The 22,986-nt window shown below is 36.1% G+C and overlaps 1 protein-coding gene and 1 pseudogene across 4 annotated transcripts in view; both read right to left on the bottom strand.

Annotated features, from left to right (window-relative positions):
* The window catches only part of KIF2A (kinesin family member 2A), a 73,618-nt gene that overhangs the window by 45,042 nt on the left and 5,590 nt on the right, over positions 1 to 22,986 (bottom strand). The window lies entirely within an intron of this gene.
* On the bottom strand, positions 10,886 to 15,402 carry LOC118499448 (annotated as a pseudogene).

Raw genomic sequence — 22,986 nt, 5'->3', positions numbered from 1 at the left:
AGCCTGCCTCACCCATGCCTGGGTATACCCAATCTCTTTCCACTCCCTGCTGATACCTTGTTCTCCCGCGCAGCTATGCCTTTTTGTTTTTTGGGTTTTTTTTTTAAGTGTATGTGAGGCAGAAAGATACCAATACATGAACTGCGTTGAACTATTTTGACCAGAAGCCTCAGTCGACGTTTAAGTCATACATTATATTGACAGAAAATGGGAATCAGATCTAAAAACTGTAAGTTCTCACTGTTATATAAAATCAACCCTATAATATAAATTCTACCTGTATAGTTTCAAAACTATGATTTTCTAAAATTAAAAATTGGGAGACATATTTAAAAGTTTTCAGCTTTATTTCAATGTACTTGTAAAGATAAGTTACAGTGTAGAAAATGTCATTTGTTAAGAGTGAAGTACAAAAAAGTACTTGTAAAGAGTTTTAGAATTACAACATCCCCTCAACCATTTTCCCAGTACAAGTCCTCTGGGTGTTCAACTAACGTCCAACCTTCATAAAACTTATCTCTCAATGCAAGATATTTTGGCCAATGTTTATATAGGATAAGGTTTATATTTGTATATGCCAAAACTCAATTCACGTTTTAAACAAAAGAGTGTGCAAGAAAAGTTCTGAGTTACATCCCAAATATAACTGAAAGATGGTCAGAATATTAAAAAGCATACCAAGTATCAAAGTGCAAGCACAGGATGATGTGTGAGCTATTTTCTGGCACTGTGTGATGTGTAAGCTATTTTCTGGCACTGTGTGCTTGTCCTGAATATATTTCCACAGCCTCTCATATTTATTTAGTCCTTGTTTTGCCTACTGTGAAGTAAGTCCCAAAATGTTTAAGATAATGTAAAAAGAAAACTCCGGGATGGGCAAAAAGCAATTATAATAAGCAATTAAGAAAAGATTTTACTTCATATAAAATTGATTTGCTCCCCTTATTATTTCTTAAACATGACAGTATTTTACTTATATGTAGGTGATTTATAAAAAAGTATCAGTTTTACATTTGAAATTGGTTATAGAGTTTGGGTTGATCATTAACACCATCATTTTTGTTTTCCAATTTAAAATAAAGGCAAATAGGCTCCCAGTCAGCATTTTCACACACACCTGATTTTCAGAAACAGGTTATGACCTTACTGGATACTGACTGTATTGTTTAAAAACAGGATAGTCATATGTTTCTAGTATTGAAAATAGACTTTTAAATATAATTAAATTATAGGAGAACCACAATAATGCTAAGGAAAAAAATCACAATGTGTCCATCTGACCATTTTATAACCTAAAAGAACAATTTCATATGGTTCAGCATAAAAATATAAATTTTACCCCAAATTTAGATGTCAGAAAAATTTATACAAATATTACCTGCTAAATCAAACTATATATACACACACATATATATATTCAAAAGCATAACCTTTATTTCAAAGGCACTTTACACTTAGTCCATTTACAAAATATCACAACAGTATGGATGGAACTGGAGAGTATTATGCTGAGTGAAATTAGCCAGGTGGTGAAAGACAAATACCATATGATCTCACCTATAACAGGAACCTAATGAACAAAACAAACAAGCAAGCAAAATAGAACCAGAGACATGGAAACAAGGAACAAACTGACAGGGAGCAGAAGGAAGGGGGGAGGGGGATCAAGGAGGAAAGTAGGGGAAGGACCTACTGTATTTTGCTGGGTTTAATATGCAATTTCTTTGTCCAAATTTTTGAGGGAAAATAAGGACACACATTATACATGGGATAGTACTTATTCCATATCTATATACATGTTTTAAATTATTTTATTTATGCTTATACTGTAATGTAGGAATTGAAGATATTTCTGATATTGACAGTGACAAAGAGTTCTTGCCATTCTATGATGCATAAATATCATAAATTTTTAACTAGTGCATAAAATTTCTTGTACCTTGTATCTGTTCTTGTGTTTTATAATTAGTTACATAAAATTTCTTGTACCATAATATGCTGAAAAATAAATAATAAAGTTCCTTTTGTAAATAATAATATTTACAAAAACATGTAAATATACATGAACAAAAATTGAAATAAAAAATTAAAACAAAAGATTTTTTTCCTGAAAGTTTGGGCCAAAAACATGGGTGTGCATTGTACACAGGAGAGCATTATACATGGCAAAATATTGTAAAGAACATATATAAATGATCCACAGACAAAAGGATGAGGATTGACTGTGGGAGGGGAGATGGGGCATGGGAGAGCAACAGGGGAAAATTGGGACAACTGTAATAGAACAATAAAAAAAGATTCTAAGCATATTAAACATGGAATCTTTAAAAAAATTTTAATGTATAAAACAATTTTTTAAAACAGACACAAAGCCCTGGCTGGTGTGGCTCAGTGGACTGAATGCCAGCCTGCAAACCAAAGGGTTGGTTGCTGGTTCAATTCCCAGTCAGGGCACCTGCCTGGGTTGCAGACCAGGTCCAAGGCTACCACAACTGATGCTTCTTTCCCTCTCTTTCTTCCTCCCTTTCCCTCTGTCTAAAAATAAATAAAATCTTTTAAAAAATAAAAAACGCATACAGAAAAAAAAACAAAAACAAAAATATTACATAATTTAAGTCTCAACTTTTTGTTATGGTGAAATCAAAGAGAGAGTATTTCAGGTCTCAACCTTTTAATATGTTAGTAAATAAGGTAAGTGATTTTTTAAAAATAAACCAACAAGTGAACAGAAGAACAAATGTGAATTCTAGCCACCTCTGCCCCAGTGAACAAAATAACAAATAGATTAATTCTGTATTTCAGACTCCCTAACCTTTAAAATTAAGATGGTTGCTTAAGATTGCTATTAGTGCTATTTAACTTGCCACGAAATCTCACATACTTACTTAGCTGTCAAAAACAACTTTTACATGCTGACAATTGCCTTTTGGTCTTTGAGAACAGGATCCTATTATATGTTTCCTAGTTCACAGCTGAATTCACAGCAGCTGTGAGGCTAAGAAATGCTAGCAACCAATTAGGCTGGCATAAACCTTGTCTAGCATAGAAACTATAATTTGGTTGCAAATGCAGAAGAACCAAAATAAAACATACAAGAATACAAAAAAAATCACTGGTGAGTATTTTAAAGTCTGAATATTTAAAATGCTAGCAAATATATGTATTTTATTAAAAGGATATGGTGGTAGAACATTAGGAAAACATGAAAAAGCAACAATCAATTCTTTTCAGACCCACAATGTTTTTAAAAAAAGGTTGCTGCTGTTTTTGACATACCTAGAATTACAAATCTATGCTTTCTAATTTCTAATTACCTAATAGTTGAGGTATTCATTAGCATACATGTGACAAGTCTTCCCCAAAGTAAACATTTTATCAGTTCCCCTGGAGCTGTTTCTATGGAAATTTCTTCTCATACTTCTAAAATAGTAAAACCTTAATAAAGATTTCAAACCCAAATCATGTACGAATAACACAACTACAACAATTAGTAAAGACAGAACTTGAAATCTAAAATTGTTTGCAATGGTGATTTCTAAACCCTTTAAAGCTATTAAAATCTGTTTTTGTAAATTTAAGATGACAAGAAATTAATGCCATATAAATATCATTGCCTAAAAACACTATTTGCCAGTTTGATTCCAGGTCAGGGCACATGCCTGGGTGGCAGGCCAGGTCCCCTAGTTGGGGGCATTCAAGAGGCAGCCCATTGATGTTTCTCTCACACCTTGATGGTTCTTCTCTCCCTGCCTCCCCCTCTCTCTAAAAGTAAGTATACAAAATCTAAAATAAAAATTTAAAAGTGATCCTAATTTTTTTTAAAACAAATAAATAAAATTAAAATGCTATTTAGTATTAGTATAGTAAGTCACTCTAAAACCTAGTAAGTCACTGGGCATTCATGTGTATATAGCCATGTAATGAAACTAATACAAAAATCCAGTTTATATGCTAACAAAATATGTAATTCTCAAGTATATCTATTCTTGATAAAACCTCTAGTAACCATATTTTTCAATCATAATACCAATGCATAATTTGAAAGGCTCTTTTTCATTAACTTTAAAAATAGTAATAAAATCTAGTTTTCTCCTTTTGTATCTTCTTCAGAAGTGGAGACTAGGGAAAAGCAAACATCAATATCCATTCTCAGAAGAACAAAAATATAAATATTACTCTGAAATATAAAATAACACACTCAGAACAAGTGTTTGGCAGAATAATGTTATTTCCAGAGAATAAAATACATGATAGTCCAGATAGCTGGTAAACAGACATCTAAAAGAAGTACCTTTTTCCAAGTTAGTTCCTACCAGAAGAGAATCTTGATAAATTACCTTTTTCTAATTTTTATATTTTTCAATTACAGTTGACATTCAATATTATCTTAGTCTCGGAGTACAGCACAGTGGTTAGTTATTTATGTAACTTACAAAGCAGTCCCCACCTGACACCATACATAGTTTGGTAAATTATCTTAAAACACACCTCAAAACTTCTAGGACTTCATGTGATTAAAATAAATCATTTGTACAGTTGTTATAAGGACCAAGTGTCAGTGTAAAATGCAAATTCAAAAATTTGAGCCTGGGCTGGCGTAGCTCAGTGGATTGAGCACAGGCTGTGAACCAAAGGGCTGCAGTGCTCAATTTCCAGTTAGGGCACATGCCTGGGTTGCAGGCCAGGTCCCCAGTGGGGGCCACATGAGAGGCAGCCACACATTGATGTTTCTCTCCCTCTTTTTCTCCCTCCATTCCATTCTCTGGGAATAAATAAAAGTCTTTAAAAAAAACATTTGAGTGCATCTTTCCAAGTACTCACAGCAAAACATGTTATGTTAATTAGCTTTTGTCTAAGGAGGTTTGTTTTAAAACTGTCTTTTAAAACAGATACAATTCTTTTCTTCAACTTATTAAAAGGATTCCAAAAGAGAAATTTGCAAAATGCAACTTTAAAATACAAAAACTAATTGACAATCAAAAACACTACTAAAGAAGCATTATTTAGAAAATGAAAAGCATTGTTAACTATACATATTTATACATTATTTCTTGTCTTGCCAACTACCTCAAAGCAATTTATAATTAATAATTTACATTTTCTCAAACATCAAATGTCAATCTGTTCCTAGATGCCACTGACCAGGAAATGAGGGCAGAAAAGAATTTGATCTTTGTTGGAGATTACAGGAGATCCAGCAGAAGTCAAACTCACAAACTCTGTCTGATGTCCAGGTTTTGTTAGGTAATCTAAGCAGCGATAAAAAGAATCCCTAATGAGGACTATGTAGGCGTCACACCTTCTTCAATAACTTTGGGGGAACAAGAAGCCATTAGAGAAGGACATAAATAATGCCTCAGCTGACACTGGTAACAGTGCTGTTGCTGTTTAGTAACTCCCTGGGGAATGTGACTTTGCCAAACATAGAGACCTTTTGTTTTTGTTTATCACATTTAAGATGTTATTGTTTGTAACTAAATTTACAAAGTTCTAACATTTCCCTTCTTGGACTTTAAACACAAAGATGGAATTGTGTCACAAGAAGAGAAAAATGAGTATGAGACAGCTAAGAATTTTCATGAAGAAAATACAACTTAATAATGGGACAAACCTCATTCATACAGTAAACTAATTTTCAGATTCTTACCTCCTCTGTCCATTGTTTTGAAATGGATCTGAAAAATTAATATTGCTCAGTTTCTCTGGGGTAGCAGGAAAATTGAATCTATTTAGGATTTTGGTGATGAGTGCATCCATCACACTGCACACTAAAAATTTGGTAGAATTATCACGTAGAAGGATCCACTGTGCAGCTATTTAGAAAATTTCCATTCCAAATTTGCACAAAGGTACTAAGAAAAATGTCTTATATAAAGGGGCCAAGATACCATTAAAAAGTATTAAATCACTAGTTTCCCAATATTATTCTGCATATTTGGGGGTGGGGGAAGAGAGGATTAAAAACTATTCAAAACCACTAGTGAAAAAGAACATAATAACCGAATTTCCAATATCATAAATTATATGATTAGGATTCCAGCTGAAACAGTGAAAATGTAGGGGGAAAAACATTTAAAAAACTTCATAAAGTATTTTTTAACTAAAGTTTAATAACTAAATCTCACATTTTAATTAAAAAGTCATTCTTCACATCTATATTCCCCTTGGTGACAGAATATCTGAAGCATATCTTTATTCACTGGTTGAGAAAGAAAATATTTCCTATCTAGAAGGCCAGAGCTTTACAAGTGGTGTTAAACTAACATGTTGCTGATAGTCTAAAGTTTTTTAGTGTATGTGCTGCCAAAGCAAACGCTAGCCCAAAGTTTTGAGAACTGCCTTTCACAGATGTTCTGCTTGGATATATTATGCAATACTAGCTATCTAATTGCTCCCTGGCTTAAGTTCTTACTTATTCAAAAGGGAATTCCAAACCAATAAATCTGTGCTATTCTGTGACCATTTCATAGCTGTATGTAGATATCATCTTTTCTTATGCTTAAATCTATTCTAACAAGAGACAGGGATCTTTTAGAATGTTTTTCAACAGTTTTTCAACAGAAGTATCCCAGGCAATGTAGGCTTGTATATATATTGATTAACAAAATTTAAATGTAATTCAGAAGCTGCAGATGTGGTAATGAGGATACCAAGCAGACTGATAATATCAGAATCTTTCAAAAGAAAAAAACTTCTTAGTGACAAAGAGGCTAAGCAATCTGAATTATTCTGAGATGAATCTTACCACATAACACTTTAGAAACTTGTGCTTGTCTACTGAAACAGCAGCATATGCCAACATTAAAAGAAAAAAATCGCTGGTATTGAAAAGCTAGACTGTCTACCTTTCCTGTATTCCAGGATAATAGGACCGAAGAGCTTCCCTGGAAACCTTAAAGAATGTTATATACACATAAAAAAGTATTTTGTCACCAGAAAAGGAATATGAGAAATGACTAAGCCAAACAATGATACCTACTCTACACTTTAAAAATAAAACAGCTAGAGACATAGATGAAATATTCATTGAAAAATGCTAAATCTTGATCATACAAGTACAATGTTAAACTACTCATCACCAAAAATAAATTAGTTTAATTTAAAAGTCACATTCTTCAGCACCACACAAAAATGTGCCCCTTTGTGCAGTACTATGATGCTATGGTGTTGAAAAGCAGTCCTGATTCAGAACATTTACTCATAACTTTTGCTATGGACTGAATTGTGCCTGCCACCCCCACCCCCATTCATGTATTGAAATCCTAAACCCTAATGTGATGGTGTTCCAGAGATAATTAGGCTTGAATGAGATCATGAGGGTGGGGTCCTAAGGATGGGACCTGTGGCTTTATAAGGGGAAGAGGGAAATGTTTTCTCTCTACCACAAGGAGCCATGAGAAAATATCCTCCTGCAAGACAAAGAAGGCTCTTCCAGGAACCCTATCAACCAGCACCCTGATCTTTGTTGGACTTTGCAGTCTCCAAAACTGTGGGAAAAATGTCTGTTGTTTAAACCACCCATCTATGGTATTTTGTTACCAAACCCAGGCAGAGTAATACATCCTCTTTCAACTGTTACAAAGGCCATGATCAGGCAACTGAAATACAAGGATGAATAGAGTACGTTCGCCATCCTGTGCCAAAATCTCTAACTCTGGTTGCAATGTTACTACTTCCCCCAGGAATCTGTCATCACAATCTCTGCTCACTCTACTTATGGAAGCCTATGATGGTTGTGACTGAGCCAGAGAAATTTCTACTTTCAATTTGGATTAAGAGACTAGATAATCACATCTTTAAGCCTCTTTACCACTTAGTCAAATGTAACTTTAGGACTGTATAATTGTAACTATTCCTTAACTAGGCGCAAGGAGCTCTACATTCGGCCCTTTTAAGGCAACCACGAGGCTGATGTGTGTGGCCCCCCATGAAAATGAGTCTGACACCCTGTACCAGGGTGAATGAAGTGTGGAATAGGAAATGCAGTGTTGCTAGAGCAAAAGGTATACAAATAAAAGTAGAGTCATAGAAGCACATTATGGAGGGATAGGCTAAAATCAGAAAATGAGTTTGGTTTTGTACATTTAAGTTTAAGACATCTCCTATCTCCTAGACGTATAGTGGAGAGATCAGTAGCTCCGTGTGTGTGTGTGTGTGTGTGTGTGTGTGTAGTATGTATCTGATAGATTAAGTCCAGGTTGAAGATAAAAGCTTAAGAACTGTCACCATATTAAACATGCCTTCAACAGAGGGCAAAAATTGGTTCCTGGGAGTGGGAGAGCTTAGAGAGTACAATGGTTTGTGGCCATACAAAGGATCATACCACATGAACAAATACACAGTGTATGTGATAATAAAATTTCATGGATCCACTGATAAATAAATGGATAAAGAAAATACACACATATATAAATACACACAATGGAATATTGCTCAGCAATAAAAAAGAATGAAATCTTGCCCTTTGCGACACCATGGATGGACACAGAGGGTATCATACTAAGTGAACTAAGACAGAAAGAGAAAAAAACTGATTTCACTTATAATGGAATCCAAAAAAATGAAATACATGAAAAAACAGAACCAGACTCATAGATATAGAGAACAAGCTGAAAAGAAAGGGGGGTGAGGGAATGGAAAAAAAAAAAAAAAAGTTTCATGGGAGAGTGTGATTAGGAAAAAAATGTCTAAAATGACTCTTTGAACGGGGTCCAAATTGAAACAGAGTTTGAAAAACTAGATGTAGATAATATTTAAGGCAATGAAAGTGAATGTGATCACCAAGAGAATAAGGGTAGAAGTCCTTGTTTTCAGTGTACAGAGATCAGGGAGATGATGAGTTACCAGCACTGAGCAAGAAGTTGCTGGAGAAAAAGAAGAAAAATCAGGAAAGTAGAGTCCCAGAAGCCAAACAGAGAGATTGTTTCAAGAAAGAAAGAGAGAATGAATCAACTGTCAACTGCTGTTAACAAATCAAGTAAATTAAGAGCAATGCCTAAAAGGGAAAATGAATGAAGATTTTTTTTAAGTGAAGAAAAAAAAAGGTAACATTCCAGTATGCTAATGGAAATGATTCAATGATGAAGATGGTGATAAATATTGAGGATGCAGCACAAAGAGAGAACAAATGAGGTGGTAACTTTGGGCAGGTGGTAGGGCATAAAGTGTAGTGTACCCATGGAGAAAATCGGACTAAAATAGGAACAGAAAGAGTTTATCCATGGCAAAGTAAGGCAGGCAGAGTTACAGGTGCAGATACTAGTACTTGGGTAGATGTGGAAGACTTATATAAGTTCTTTTCGGATTGCTTTTTTATTTTTCAGTGGTAAAATGACAAGTAAGATCATCTGCTGAGAGTTAGGGTTAGCAAGTAAATATAAAGAATTTTATGATAACAGTCAGCTAGGAAAGAGTGAATGGGCTGGAGATATGACCGCTCATTCAAGGAAAGTAGCCATGAATTTAAATTGTGATCAATTGTCAATTCTCAGCCTTCGGGCTAAGATCAAGCGTAAACTGTGATCAGTCAGCATAATTATAATTCTCTTCCCATCCCAGTCAATTTTAAACAATCAAGAGAGGGCAAAGAGGTTTATAATATATAAAAGGAATGATTTTATAAAATATATAAAAGGGATTTTGATCAAGACAGGAGCAAGGTAGTAGAGAAAGTATACATATAAGGCAGGGTTTATAAGAAAGAAAGCGAACACGTGAGGAGAGCAAGGAACAATAAAAAGTAGTAGGATTAGGCCCTGGCTGGGTAGGTCAGTTGGCTGGAGCATTATTCCAATATGCCAAGGATACAGGTTAAATCCCCAGTCAGGGCACATACAAGAACTAACCAATAAAGGCATAAATAAGTGGAACAACAAAGATCGATGTCTCGTTCTCCCCCCCTTCCTATATCTCTCTAAAATCAATCCATTTTTTTTTAAAGTAGTAGGATTATAAATCCTGGTGGGGTCAAAAGATTAGTGGAGTCACGATACAAGAAGTAATATGCTGGACAGAGTTGTGACTGAAAAATGGGATGCTTCCAACTAAGAATATGGAAGACACTGCACAGAGATGGCAGGATATGGTGAGCCAAGGGCAAGATCTCTGGTAAAAAGGGCAGGACAGAAGTTCAAAGTTCTGAGAAGCCAGGGAACAGGAAGGGTCATCTACATATGAATGTTTCAATTACCAAGAAGAATGGTAAGAGTAGAGTAGGAGAGGATAATAGTGAGTCAGAAGTTCTTTGTATATTTTGTAGATGTATGATTTGTAAATATTTTCTCCCATTTGGTAAGTTACCTTTTTGCTTTATTGATGGTTTCATTGGCTATGCAGAAGATTTATATTATAATTTGATGTAGCCCCACTTATTTTTGCTTTTGTTACCTAAACAGGGTGAATTTTATGTGAATTATACATCAATTTAAAAAAGAGCAGGTCACACTAACTAGAGAGAACACAGGGAAACTGAAAAGGCCAATAGCAGAACTCTGGGTAACACCAACATTTAAATGGACAAAGAACAAGAATTTAGATTAAGATAGTTTGAGAAGGAGGAAGAAAACTCAAAAAACAAGGTACAATCAAGTTCAAGGAAACAGTTTTTAAAAGTAGGAAGAAACAGACAAAAAGTACTATAATTGACAAAGAAAAAATGTTCACCTATACTAGTAATAATGCCAATTTAAATAACAATCCACTATTTCTGCCTATGAAACAATTTTATTGAGATGTAATTCAAATAACATACAATTTATCCATTTAAAATTATATGATTTAATGGTTTTTAGTATATTCACAGATATTTATAACCATCACCAAGGATACTTTTATAACATTCTATTCACCTCAAAAAAATATTCCCTCCCCTCTATTTTTATATACATTTTTCAACTTTTAGAAACTGTTTATTTTCTGTCAACCTTATTTCCATTCTGTTAAGAGTCTGTTGAAAAATAGCTTAAGACTGCTCAGTGGTTGTTCCAGCCCATTCAGTGGCCTGAGTAGTGGGAGATGAGAACCAGTCTTCAGTAGGAAACTGCTAAATAGGCACAGAGGGGCACCTGCACACCTTCAGACCAGCCAGTGACCTCAGGGTGAGCAGCAATGAACTTGGGAGCTGGAGCAGTCCATTCACCTTGGAATTCCTCCTTGGTCACAGCCCTTTCAGCAGCAGCCTATTCTTCTTTTTTAACTTCTTCAAGATCTCTGTAGCAGTAGGCATCAGACATGACCTCCCACGGGTGTTCATGGGAGATGGTGCCACACATGTGTAGTACTTTCCAGGTTAGCATCCACCACATCAGACCCACTCAGTGAGCCCCCTTGCTGTTGCAAGGGATGGCAAGGTCCGCATAGCGTTGAGGAGAGTCTGTGTTACACAGAGCAATGGCAGGCAGGTTAACATTAAGACACCTCTGTGAGAGCCTGGTGGTCAGCCCTGGGATCAGTAACCACCAACGGCCGCCTAGATTCACTAACCAGCCTAATCTGCCTGGTTAGTGAAGATTCCAGGAGTGAAGTGGCTGGCAATAGAAGTAGTTTTCATGGCAGCAGCAAACTTCACAACAGCTTCATGACCAGTATTCCTGGACAATATGACATTGACATCAGTGGGGTTCTCAAGGGCAACATGGCATAAGCTCCCAGCAGAAGCTTCTCTCAGGTTCTCTTCAGATAAATGATGCAGAAGCCATTATCTTTCCTTTTGCAGATGTACTGTTCCATTTAAAAGTCAAGGCTGGCCCCACCTAAGTGGGTTCCTGCTGCAAGGAATTTGAGGACATCCTCCTCCTTCATTTGCAGGACATCAAGGGCTCCAGACACTGTGAAAGTTTCCCTTTAAGTTATGTGGGAACCAAGAACAATGCTCAGTGCTGTATGGGCCCCTCTCTGGGTAGCATGGATCAGTGATATGCCCAATCCTTATCATTCCCTGATTTACTCCAACCCTCCATTTCCATTGTAAGCAATCACTCATCTACTTTCTGTCTCTAGATTTACCTATTTTTGACATTTCACACAAATGGAATGATATAACGTGATCTTTTGCGACTGGCTACTTTCACTAAACATAGTATTTTAAACATTTTTCCATGCTGTAATATTCCATTATGTGAATAAACTATAATTTGTTTATTCATTAGCTGATATTAATTAAGTGGGTTGTTTCCACCTTTTAGGTATTATGAATAATGCTATGAACATTTATGTACATGCTATCATATGGACAAATGTTTTTGTTTCTCTTGGACATACTCCTAGGACACAGCACTGTTGTTTGTTTTGACTTGATTTTCTTGGAGCATTACTGAGTAGAAGGTACAAGATTTTTTATATACCCTCTTGCTCTCACACATGCATAGCCTCCCCTATTATTAACACCCCCTACCAGGGTAGTACACTGGTTACAGGCAATGAACCTATACTCAAAAGCCCATTATGGTTCATTCTTAGTGTTGTACATTCTACAGGTTTGGCAAAAGTATAATGACATGTATCTGCCATTACAGTATCATAAGCAGTATTTTCACAGCCCTAAAAATCCTTTGTGCTCTGCCTATTCATTCCTCTCCCCACTCCCAACCACTTGAAAATGTTTTAAAAACCATGAATTGTTAAAGAAGTGGGAACATGGGTAATCTACTTCTTGCTGGTGCTAAGTTCACAATTCATTCAGTTAATATTCAATGAATGCCTGCTATGTGCCAGGTACTATACTAAAAGCTAGGTTTATAGTAGAGAACCAGACAGACATGGTCTGTGCCTTACCAAAAGAAAAAAAAGAGAGAGAAAGACCACCACCCACAGAAATAAATGTATACAGATGGTCCCAACTTAAGACAGCCTGACAATATTTTGACTTTACAATAGTGTAAAAGCAATACACAATCAGTATAAACTATACTTTGAGTTTGAATTTTGACCTTTTCCTGGTCTAGCAATGTGAAGCACGATACTCTCATGAGGCTACGCGGCAGCAGTGAGCCCCAGCTTCCCGACAACCATGCAATCACCTGGGTAAACAACTGATAGTCTACAGCAGGGGTGTCAAACTCATTTTCACTGGGGCCCACATCAGCCTCGAGGTTGCCTGCGAAGGGCCAAATGTAATTTTAGGACTGTATAAATGTAACTACTCCTTAACTGTTAAATAAGAGCTCAGTGCCGCCGCCAGTAGAAACAAGGTGTCGGGCCAGATAAAACAAGGTGGAGGGCCGGATTTGGCCCTCGGGCCTGGTGTTTGCCACCTGTGCTCTATAGTACACCGTGTTGCCAGTGTTTTTTGGATACTGTGTTTTGCGGGCATATCATCATGTATACAACACACCCATCTGTTTTCTGCTTCTGCTAAGAAGAAAAAGGCAATTACAGATAGCTTTTGACTTTCAATCGGGTTACATTCCAATAAGTGTTCTAAGCACATTTAAGGTAAGACAGGCTAAGCTATGATGTTCAGTAGGTTAGGTGCATTAAGTGTATTTTCAACTTAAAATATTTTCAACTTATGATGGGTTTATTGGGATGTAACCCATCCTAAATTGAGGAGCATCTGTACTTACAAAGTATGACAACATTTATTAAGGAAATGTAAACTATACTCAAGAAAGGAGAGTAAGAGAAGAGATAAAATTTTGATACAAGAGCCAGGAAAGGCCCCTCTGAACAAATACAGAAATAATATTGAAGGAGAGAACTAAAAGCAAGAATTTAGTCAGGAACAGTGGGCAAGGAGAAAGTTTTAGGTGTAGGGCACAGTTTGGGCAAAAGCTCTTGCATGGGAAAGTTGCTTTAAGAAAAAAAAAAAAAAGGTCAGTGAGGCTAAACACTGGGAACAAGGGGTAAAGTGTGTGAGATGAGACAGGAAAGGTAAGAACCAGATCCCATAAAGCTTTGAAATGTCATGTCCTCCAAAATCCTGACATACTGAAAATCTTCTCTTATTCTTTATTTTCAGTATCTTCTCATTCCTCTGGCTTTTCCCCTTCAAATACAAATATGCTAATTTGATTTCTTTCCATTAAGCAAACAAATTATTGGGTGGCATAACTGTGCATCGTATATTTCCTCTATACAAATGAAAGCTCCATGCAGACACAGATTTTTGATCTTCCCCCTACCCCCAATGATGTATCCTCACTACCTAGTACATTGCCTAAACTAAATACTCAACACATACTCGTTGAATGAACAAATAAACAATACACATACTCTTATCCAACTCTCCTCCCAATCAAAGGCTGGTGTTTTGAATAATGTCCTAGAATTAAGAAAATATAGAACAGTTAAAGAACAGAAGTTACTAGCATTAAGAGATTAAGTTTATCAAGTCTGGCCTCCAAAACAAAGCAATCTATTTACATAAGTTAACCAACTACAAATTAGTAGAACTATAGAGAAGTAATTTATTAACATAATTTATTTAACTGTGTTCAGAGTTTGAAAAATCCAAACCCATAAGGCTGTTCAAATTTATTAAGTAAAAAATATATATATACAGTGTTTATTTTTCAAAGCTTTTAAATTAAAAAATCACTTCCTTCTCAATCAAATATAACATATACTATCTTGTTTTTCTATACTGGCTAACAAAACTAGAACTTAAAAGGTTTCATTATATGGCTGGACATCATAACCATTTTATAAGTTAAACATGTTACTATTTATGGGCCATTTAACTTCAGAAAAAAAAAAAAAACCAACACTGAACCAGCACAGTACAAACTCCATAATCCAAGCTGGCAAACTCCAAAAACGTATATTGCATACCATGTGAACAAGGATACAAGAAAACAGGTACTTTTGCAAATAGGAAAGTAACACACTCTCTATGGAAGCAAACTGGCAAGACCTATCAAAATTAAAAATACTTATAGGACTTTATCCTACATGTATATACATATCTTACATACATAGACATGTATATAAGAAATGACAAAAGTTCAAGATAATTCAATACAGCATTCACTATATAGTAGCTACACATGGAACACAATCTAAGTTGTAATATATTTAATCACTAATAAAATGCAGCTATGAAAAAGGATAAGGCTATTCGGCATGCAAAGATTCTTCAAGATAGTGTTATTATTAAATGAAAAAAATTAAATAGCACCTGTGTACAATGTACCACCTATAGGCAAAAAGTATGTGTTTACACATACATATGTAAAATACATATACACAAACACATTTGCTTGAAAATGCAAACCAAACACCTCTACACAAAACATACAAGAACCCGGTAATAAAGATATCTCAGGAGAAGAACCAGGTGGCACAGGGGCAAGGATAGAATAGACACTTTCCAATATATATCCTTTTGGAACTTTATTATCAACCATGAGACTGCACTGATACTCAAAACATGTAACTAAATTCAAAAACAAAGTTAAGGGCAGGAGTGGGCCCCCCCACTCCTCCCCTTGACTATGGGAGCAGGGTGCGGGCTGCTGGGAGGAGAGCAGAGGTGGAAAAATTGAGACAACCATAACAGAACAATAAAATATTCAACAAAAAAATAAAAAACAAAGTTAAAAGTGTACATTAAAAGCAATGGCACATACCTTGTCATGCCATACTACTGATGACTAAAGGATAAACACAAATTAATTTTTTTCAGACTATCAAAATTTGAATAGACAGAGTAGTGAAAGAACAGAGTTCATTTAATCCGACAGAAGTTCATTTAAGCACACTGGTTATTAAGTATGTAGAGGTCCTGTGCTAGGCACTGGGGATACAATGGACTCTGAGCCTAACCAGAGATAATCAAACAGATAATACAATCCTATAAGAATTTTAACAAAGTAAACAGAGGAGATTCAGAGAATATAGAGCAGGGGCACCATCCTAGTCTAGGAATCGAAAAAGGATGGAATGTTTAACAGAGACAAAAAGGAGCAACAGTAGTCAGCTGGGTTAGGTAGAAGTGGAGTGTTCTGGAGTGCCTCAAATAAATGGCAGGAAATGAGACTAGAGAGGGAGGTCAGGCTGTTTAGGATCTAGCCTGTAGGGGTGTCCCGCCTGCAGGCCCGCTGGCCACCTGTGACTCAGGATGGCTATGATTGTGGCAAAACACAAAATTGTAAACCTACTTACAACATTATGAAATGTTTTTGTGATTATATGTTGCAATGTATTTAATGTATGGCCCAAGACAGTTCTTCTTCCATGGTGGCCCAGAGACCCCAAAAGGTTGTACACCCCTGGTAAAGTAAATTATATTAGAGTTGGGCTTCATACAAAGGAATAATCAAAAAAATTTAAACAGTTGATCAGGGAGTCAACTTTATATGTCTAAAAGGTTATTCTGAAAAGTAATCTACCAAAGGTGGAGAGACCTATTAAGAATTTGTTGCAACAGCACAGGCAAGACATAATGCTAGCTAGTCTGGCCAAAGTTATAGTGAAAGGATGGAAAAAGTGTATAGATTGAAGAAGTACTTGAGCAGCTGAATTAAGAGTACTTGATGCTAGCACACAAAGTTAAGAGAGAACAAGGAGTCAAGGAAGCCACCTGAGTTTCTCCCTTGGGCAACTGGGTGAAAGTGATGAGAGAGACTGAAGAGGTAGAGTTGGGGTAGTAGGTGATGGGTTGGTTCAATATTGGACATGTTGACTTTGAGGTATGTAAGTGATAGCCACGTGGAAATAATTAATAGTCCATCAGATATACAAACAGTACCTGTATGCAGCCAGACTGAGCTAAAAAGCAGCCTCAGTTCAGTGAGAGAGAGAATACTGTGTGCAAGTTAGGACACAGCCCTGAAGCACGCCAACATTTAGAGACTGGAGAAAGAAGCACATGCAAAGATGGAGAAGGAAAGGTCTGAGGTTAAGAGGAAAACAAAAGTTTTATTTACTTTTAGTTAAGAGATGGCTGTTAACAAAACCCCAAAGAATATGTAAGGTTAAAAGTATTGTATGACTCAATAAAACTACACCCAAAGGCCAATCAAGGAGAACACACATACACAGGGCCTTGAAGTTTGTAGTCAACTCTCAGTATCAACTATAATTGGGGGAAAATAATAAAAATGCAACCCATGTATTATCCCAAGAACAATTTCATGCAAGGCTTTTGCTAAAATAAAGATCACTCAATCTAGACAGGCCCCCCAATTCATCAATTATACCAGGACTCCTAGCAAGTTGCTATAATCTGTTATATTTTCCTGACAATATAGCTGCTCATCTAATAAGAAGCATTCTTTCACTTTTACTTGTCTAAACTTTCTTAAGTCTTATAAGTAAGGAAAAGATGAGAATTTCTTTTTCAAAATAAATATAGAGCCCTGGCAGGTGAGGCTAGGTGGGTTGGGTGTCACCCTGCAAAGGTCACAGGTTCAATTCCTGGTTGGGTCATGAGCCTAGGATGCAGGTTAGGTACAAGAGGAAACTTTTGGATCGATGTTTTTCTCTCCCATCAGTGTTTCTCGCCCTCTCTTTCTCCTTCCCTTCCCAAATAAATATTTTTAAAAAATATATAGAGCCACAGAGCATCTGCATCAAGTACACCAACTATTTAATATTCTGTTGTAACTGACATAGTAGCCTTTTCTAGAAAAAATCCTACATTAATTCCCTCAAAGGCATGACATGAAGGGACAAATGGTCATACAGCAAATGCTAGATGGATTAATAAAAACACTTGAAAGCAATCTATACCACAGAAAGAAAAATAAAAGCATAATTTAATTAATACACTGACTTACAATTCCTGGAATATAAATATTACACAAAGAATTCTAAAGGAATTAGAGTTTAGAGGACTTTAGAAGCAGACAATCTGTGCCCTAGTATTAGGTTGGCCGAAAAGTCCATATGGCTTTTTCTATATAATAAAAGACATACTTTTCATTTTCACCAATAACCTTATTGATTTGGATATTTTGAGTATGTCAGCTCTCTCACAAGCCACGGGTTGCTGCTAAACATCTTCCAAAGCAGAAGGCAGCCCATACCAAAGAATTACATGGCCAAAATGTCAATAGTACCACAAAACTTCACAAACCACTTTTGACGCATTTGACCAGTCACAGCATCTTCTCCATATACTGCACAAATGTTTTTTGTGTTTCACTGCTTTTTTACCTCCCTTGATATAATAAAGCACAGTACACCAAAAATGTTGCCTATTTCCTTCCATCTTCAAAATTAAAATGGCTGCACAAAAATTCACCAATTTTGATGTTTTTTTTTTCAATGCACTCTGATATGACAGCTGCCACAATACAATCTAACAAAATTGTTTCAAATGAAGTTAAAGACAACTAAGCATTACTCGAGCCATCATATGCAAAAAATATAACGGACTTTGTGGCCAACCCAATATATTTTCTACTCTATGTATGACCTTGGACAAGTCAATTTCCTCTCTGTAAAAACATAAGCAAGTCTGACCAACAAAAGTATTTCATCAGTGAGCTCTTTGTAGTTCAATTCTAAGACCTACAAATTACAGCCTCCAATTTTTTCTCATTTCCTAAAAATCATATAGGTAAAATCACGATATCCATTTCTCTATAGTAGTCCGTAGTTATCCACAGGTTAAATTTAAACTAAAAAAAAAAAAAAAAAGGTTGAATGCTGTTTACACTCCCAACAGAATTAGATTTCATGTGTACATCTTCCAGCAGTGATTCCCTATAACTTAAGTGAAACAGATAAACTCTTATTTAAATTCAACCCTGGCTGACCTCAAGGATGAAGCTTCTAGACAAACTGCTTATACATTTGTCATGGTGTTTGAACTATAAACTCAAGTGAGTCAAGAAATGGGGTTAATGTTGCTAAGCATATCTGAATCCTCTCACTGCACTACAGCTCATTTTAAATTTTTTTTAGCAAACCCTAAACTTCTCATATTAACAAACAGACTAAACATAACAAAAATGAAAAACAAAAATTACCTTAACTGCAACCCTATGTGGCTGATTCTCATTCTTAAAGTATTATAAAGTCTTGTTATTGGTCTATTATTTCAAGTATAGCTTTGACTTCTAACAACCTGAAGTCTGTGTACTGCTCTCCCCCCAACCTTATATTTATTTTTTAGAGCAGTTTTAGGTTCACAGCAAAACTAAGCAGATGGTACAGAGATTTCCCTTGTATTTCCTGGACCCACATACCCAAGCCTCCCATAGTATCAACATCCCACACTGGGTACACTTGTTACAATTAATGAACCCACACTGGCACATCACTAATACCCAAAGTCCCTAGTTTACATTAGGGTTTTCTCTTGGTGTTGTATCTTTTTTAGGTTTTAAAAAATATACAGCATGAGCCCTGGCTCAGTGGATTGAGCACAGACTGGGAACCAAAGTGTCCCAGGTTTGATTCCCAGCCAGGGTACATGCCTGGGTTGCAGGCCATAACCCCCAGCAACTGCACATTGATGTTTCTCTCTCTCTCTGTCTATCTCCCTCCCTTCCCCTCTAAAAATAAACAAATAAAATCTTAAAATATATATATATATATATACAGCATGTATCCACCATTATAGCATCATACAGAATAATTTTACTGCCCTAAAAATCTACTGTGCTCTGTCTACTATCTCCCACTTTCCCCCTTTTAAACCTTAAATTGCAAATAATGCATAAGAGATTCTAAACGCTGAAATGACATTCAGAATCTTAAGGATGAAAAGGGAACGCAAAAGCCAGGGCAGGAAAAAACAGGTCAAAACTAAGAGCAAAGGAAAGTAAATGAGAGCAGCTGCATTTCAAGAATCAAAACACTCCATCCCTTAAAGAGCTAAAGCCAGACCCTGTAAGTTCTGTTTTTCCTTCCCATTCCCTTCCAGGAATTCTGAGAGGGTCTTGGCTAATACACTATGACTGAGTCTTCTTAAGCAGGCAAAGCAGGTAGCTATAGTTTAAATAAATTCTTCAGCTACATATAAACATTTCCTGGTCATGGCTTACACCTTAAACTCACTTACTTGTAAGATATCAGTGGCAAAACTATAAACAGCCTAAGTTGGATGACTTAGATATTACATTGTACACAGGCTCTATAGCCCTCTACACTAGATTCATGAACAGGATTAGCTTGATGAAATGGAACTGAAGAGACTTTATAACCTACACTCAGAATCCCCAAATGTTAAGTCCATTGCTTTCAAGACATCTGTCCCTTATTTAGCATAAGTGACATATCACCATATAACATCAATTCTTTTTGCATTGGTATGTATCTCATCTGTTCCTTAATCATTGCTCACCCTCCTAGACTGATGCAATCTTATCCTTGCTAGCTCATTTTCAGCACTACTCTCCCTCTAATCTATCACTAGCAATAGCTAACTCCTATTACTGCTTTTAAGAGATTAAATGCTACAGTAGTTTCCAAGTGTCCTAGAAATTAATTCCAAGATGCCTTACCTTACCTTTGTTTCCAAGTCTTTAACAAGGTGCCCTAGATTACCTCTCCTTCCTTTATTTTTCTTATCTATCATTCTCTGGTCTGCCCATTCTAAATGCTCTTTACCTGACAAGCCCTTCATTTTCAGCTCGGGACCTTCCAATATATTGTGCCACATGCATGAAATGCCTCCTTCCCCTCACTGCAATCTACTGATCATCTTCCTCCCACCACTTAAACTGTACTCTCCAAGAAGTCTTGTCAGATCACTGATAGGAGTCCCTACTTTTTCCAAAATAACAGATCAGAACCTTGGGTTTACACTGAAAACACCAGTGTACGAAGCATTTTTTTTTTTTTAATACTGATGTTCAGGCTCCATGTTAGACCAATTAAAAGAATCTCTATGCAAAGGACCCAGATACTGGTGGTATTAGGTATGTGTGAAGAGCGGAGTGTTTGTTTATGTTGGGTTTCCCCCAAAGTCCCAAAGGTGAATTCTAATGAGCAGCCTAGCTCATGAACCCTACTAAACCTACTCAGTCTAGAAACAGAATACCCACAACTACATTTTTTCAGTATGTTCTCTAAATATATCATCCATATCCCACACCCCTAAAATACACCTACCACATAGTCTTGACTAGTGCACATAATTTAAATATCTGAAACAGGTCTTTATAAGGATTAAACACTATACAGTAGTTTATATACTCTGAGCATACATTTCCTTTTCTGTAAATTGGAAACAATACCATCTACCTTACAGACTTATCACAAAAATAAAGCAAGATACTGGATATTACACATTAAGCAAAGCCACTGACTTATCAGGGCACAAATGATAAAATCCTTCAGGTGTCAAGAGTAATACCTGGATTCACTTTTTTTTACACTTAAAAAAATAGTCTTTTTTAAAATTGATTTTTAGAGAAAGGAAGGGATAGGGGAAGAAAGAGAGGGAAAGGGAGAGGGGGAAATGGGGGGGGGGAGAGAAAGAGAGAGAGAGAACATCGATTTGTCATTCCATTTATTGATGCATTCACTGGCTGATTCTTTTACGTGTCCTGACCGGGGATCAAACCCACAACCTTGGTGTATCAGGACAATGCTCTAATCAACTGAGCTGCGTGGTCAGGGTAGACTCACCTTTTTAAGAAAGAAACAAAATTCAAGTGGTAGTATGGAAGATACAAGTTATCTGGATGAAACTGAATAGATATTTGCTGGCCAAGAGTTATAATCAAAAAGGTCATTGTTTGCCCCATGTAGACACTCAGCAAATTTTACCATACATATGTCCCATTCTGATCCTTTTTCCTTTAAAATGTTTTTATATAGGCGAAATATGGTTAAAATTCACACCAAACCCAATGAAAACCTTGAGAAAAAGTCTTTTAAAGTAAGTAAAATAGAGCCCAGCGAGCTGCCTGATACATATAGTCCCTTGGCCACCCTGTGTAGGCGGGCTGTACCCAAATTACACAGAAGCACTAGCAGCTGGTTCACTCTGTTTTTATGCTCTGCTTCCTTGGTCCCTGAGTTTACAAGCACCCTAACCTGGGACATCTAGAGAAAAACCTGGGGCAAGGGCCTGGTCTGCCACAAATTTAGAACTGAATAAACCTAGTCCTTTAAATATCAAAACCAAGATAAAACGTAAAGTTAAAACTCAAATGGGTATTAAAGCTAGAAAATAGGCCAGTAATGACCAGTAAGGCCAATTTCAATGGACTGACAAGGGTTACCAGGACTGGTGGTATTGTATTAAGAAAAATATTTAGGTTGATTACGAGTTCTTCAGGAAAGCACACCATGAGAAATAATGGATATTGGTCATGGGGAGGACATGAAAAGAAGGTGTATGACATTTATTTTCTATTGAATAACTACAACTTCATGACTAAAGAGCCTAACCTAAAAAAGGTAAATGGTAATAATGTACACAGAGAATGGCACACTTATATCAGTATGAATCAATCATTTATTCAATTGCTTTTGAGGGCAAGAACTGCACATGCCTTATTCATTTTTGTATCTCCAATACCTATCAGAATGTCTGATATATAATAGGCTGTTAACAATAAGAAAACAGAAATATGAGACCCCATTATTTTGTGACATGGTATAATCAGTTAGGATTTATTTACCAAAATACCCTCACACCCCAGTCAAGGCCCATTTGGCTGCAAGCTTGATTGTAGTGGGTAGTGAGAAAAACAAGTAGTACCAAAACTGAGAAAGTCCTAAGCAAAGACTAGCTTTAGGAGCATGACTCTTAAAAGGGACTTCTCCACCCTAATTTTATTCTCAGGAGACAGCAGTAAAAGTTAACTGAAACTTAAGGTTAAGTAAGCAACAATGAAATGATACTCCATTTCATTTTTGTTTAAATTTTCACTAGGCCGATCCCAATGACCATGAACTTTAATTTATTTAGCTCTCTATATTAAGTATATGGCCCAGCATGTGCTACATGAAATCAAGCACTTAAATGTTCAATATGGTGAGGTTCTCAAGTCTATTTTCACTTAGGCACTACAATATCACTAGTATTACTTTAAAAAAAATGCATTGGTATGTAATGTAAGGGCCACCTAACCAATACTTGCT

The sequence above is a fragment of the Phyllostomus discolor genome, chromosome 3 (genome assembly GCF_004126475.2).
Source record: "Phyllostomus discolor isolate MPI-MPIP mPhyDis1 chromosome 3, mPhyDis1.pri.v3, whole genome shotgun sequence".
Classification (NCBI taxonomy): domain Eukaryota; kingdom Metazoa; phylum Chordata; class Mammalia; order Chiroptera; family Phyllostomidae; genus Phyllostomus; species Phyllostomus discolor.
This window is presented reverse-complemented; position numbering and strand designations above follow the sequence as displayed.